A 3371-nucleotide genomic window follows, 5' to 3' on the forward strand; every position below is an offset into this window, starting at 1 on the left:
GGCATTGAGGACAGGGCTGAGGAAAGTAGCTCTGTTTTGGAAAACCTGTGGCTCCGAAGATTCTATGTAGAGATAGTGTCCTTTAGCTGTGCCCAAGGTATGAGCCTTCATTGGCCCTGTATTAAGTGTTGAAGTTGGACCGTGCTTCCTGGTCCAATCAACGTCGTCTTCTGTATCTTGTTCCCAGTTACAGATTCCATTTTCAAAGTTACATTGGAACTCAGGTACTGAAATTGGCATGAAATAACAACAAAAAAATAATTAAGGACAAAAAACATGATTAAGAATACTTGTTGATATTTGGCTCCTGCCAAGGTTAATGATTTTAATGTTTTTTAAATGCGACACTAAAAGTTTTTAAAAAGTGAATAAATCCTAGATTTATATCAAGTAATAATATTTTATAGACTGGGGGGGGCATTACTTCAGCCATTATTTTCCAAATGCCTTTTATACCCATCCTTCACCATTTCCAACACTATAACTTTATGCAAATGATGAGGGCACCATGGCTGACTCAATACTATAAACTTCTGGCTCAGTCGATTTCAACCTTAGCCAAATGTCCCAATCACCAGTGAATGTTAAAAATCAAAACAAAACAAAAAACATGAAGTTCCAGAACTTATCTTCAGGGATGTTGATTTATTTTTTTAAAGATTTATTTATTTAAAAAAAAAGATTTATTTATTTTAGAGAGAGAAAAGGGGGGTCAGGGGACAGAGGGAGAGATAATCTCAAGCAGGCTCTCCACTGAGCACAGAGCCCTACAGGGGCTCAGTCTCACAACCCTGAGATTATGACCTGAGCCGAAATCAAGAGTTGGATGCTGAACCAACTGAGCCCCCCTAGCCCCCCCGGAGATGTTGACTGAACTGCCACAAATAGTGCGGTTGAACATCAAGATAATTCATTATCTCCCTTGGCGATTCTAACATGCAGAACTGAAGAGTCATACTTTAATAGAGTCCAATCTTTCAGAATCACCTGATGTGTACAGCATAATTGCTTGCTCCATGGCGAAGCTCCATACCAGCACTACCTGGTTAGACATGGGGGACCGAGCAATCCATATTTTTAACAAGTATCAACATGATCCTGATGCCAGCATTTTCCAGACCTCAGGCTGAAAAACTCCTCCCTTTGGTTTCATCTTGCCCCAATTCCACATTTCCCTCCATCAGTGCCAGAAAGACCATTCTTCTGCCTTCCATGGCAATTTATCATTTTCTTCCTGTACATACATGCTCATTTAATCCAAACTGAAATCTAAGCTCTTCTTTCAAGCTTTACCTTTCCCAAGTTAAATTAACTTCCTGTTTGTCCCTGGCCAGCCTTTTCTTAGCATACACCACCTTCCCCACTTGCCTTAAACACCTCACTCCTCTCTCCTTCTCTATTTATGCCTCCTGTTGTGCTGCGGGCTCTTGGCAGCATCTCCTGAGAGGCAGTCTTTTCTTCTCACTGGATTGCAGCTCCTTTGAGCTGGAGCTTTTAAGCTTAAAACTCCTTCCAGGCACTAGAAGAATTCAAAGCACTTATAAAGGATTGACTAGCCCCTCGTCACCTAGCTTATCTACCACAATTTCCAGAATATAGTAATGTAGTCATTTTCAGGATGTGAACATTTTGTTGACAACAAGGATTTGTTTTTAGAATAAAAACATTTAGCATTATTTGGGTAGAAGGAACAGGAGTTAGAATTAATGCATAGTTTTACATTTTAGCTTCATTCACCGAAGTTAATATTTTTTAAACATATAAATGTCAGCTGTCCTTTCACTATTCATCTTAGTAAATGCACTTGGTGCCAAAGGGGAATAAATATTCTGAAACAATAAATGTAAGCAAATGTGGATAAATGCAGCCGGGCTAGAACAAATCATCTGTCTTTGAAAACCACGGAACAGGAGCTTAGAACTAATGATGGGAGCCCAGTGAGTAAATGTCAAATGGGAGATGAGCTTTTGTTTGATATTTCCTCACTTGTGACTAATCAAGCCCAGCTGTGACGTGAACTGGGGACCCACAGCATACTCTCCGGGTGTCAATCTTTGGCTGTGGAGCAGAAGGAGAATGTCAAGCTGCTAAGTTTTTTGACATAAAACTGGCACTAAAGCCAACAGATTTTGATATTGCCTGTCTTCATATTGACTGTATGTTCAATCTCTATTTTGAAAGGGAATGCACGTAGCTCCACCTTCAAATAAAAAACCCTATCTCTAAACGTAGGAAGATTTAGGAAATAAAACATAGATTTCTGGATGCCTAATGCTTTCTATGGAATCCAGGAACACATTTATATGGAAAGCTGCGAGAGAAACTGACACTCTGATACCACTACTGTTCTCTTTCACTAATATTTAGTCACAAGTAGTATTTTGATTATTATAGTTGTACTGACATAACTCCATCTAAGTTAATAGTAGTTTTAAGGATAATTTGCTTTTTTTTTTTTTTTTTTTGAGGAGTGGGCTTCGGAGAGCTTCAGAAAGATGAAAAAGCTTTCTAAAGCCACAAAAATAAATTACCTTGGGGACAAGTTACACTTCTTATGTTAGCAATTGTCTAAATTATCAACTTTATTTATATCCACTCAAAGAATTAGTTGTGTAATGAGATGCATGGTAATTCTGACTTCAATCCACCTGACTGTATCAAAGATCACATATATGCAGCATGCTGTACAATAATTTATATGGAAGTTTCTTAATGCAGTGTTTCCTATGATGCACCAAGCATTTTATGGCTTCACTTTGGTTTATAATTAGCCTCTCAATGTAATAGGCATATAGCTTGAATTTTAAGAATTGTTGCTATTTCTGGACAAAGAAAGATGCAAATTCTTTTTCTGATTGATTTTGTAATTGAAGTAAAAAACAGCTATAAGCTTCTGATTCATTTTCAGGAGCAAGTGCAATGGGCACTACCTGGTGCTAGGTTTATTAAATTATAAAATGTATACAATCATCAGATACCATAAACTTTCTGGTAATTTAAACCAGAAACTCAAGACTTACTTTTGACACAGCACTCCCTGCTCCCTATAGCCAAAACATCATCAAATGTCCCTCCTAAGTATTTCCCCAAACATCAGTCCCTCCATCTCCATCACTGCCGCTGTGATACAGGCTGCCCACCCCTCCTCAGTGGATTATCGCAATGGCCTCCTGATGGGTCTCCCAAATCCACTCTCCTCCAATCCACTTATCACTCTGTATCTACACTGACATGTTTTAATATGCCAATTTTATTATACCACTTTCCTTCTTAAAAACCCTCAAATGGAGAAAAACTTTCCTAATATAGACTATAAATATCTGCAAATCTGGCCTCCTTCACATTTCTGTCCTTATACTGCACCCTATCTC

This window comes from Canis lupus, unplaced genomic scaffold, assembly GCF_011100685.1.
Source record: "Canis lupus familiaris isolate Mischka breed German Shepherd unplaced genomic scaffold, alternate assembly UU_Cfam_GSD_1.0 chrUn_S455H616, whole genome shotgun sequence".
NCBI lineage: Eukaryota > Metazoa > Chordata > Mammalia > Carnivora > Canidae > Canis > Canis lupus.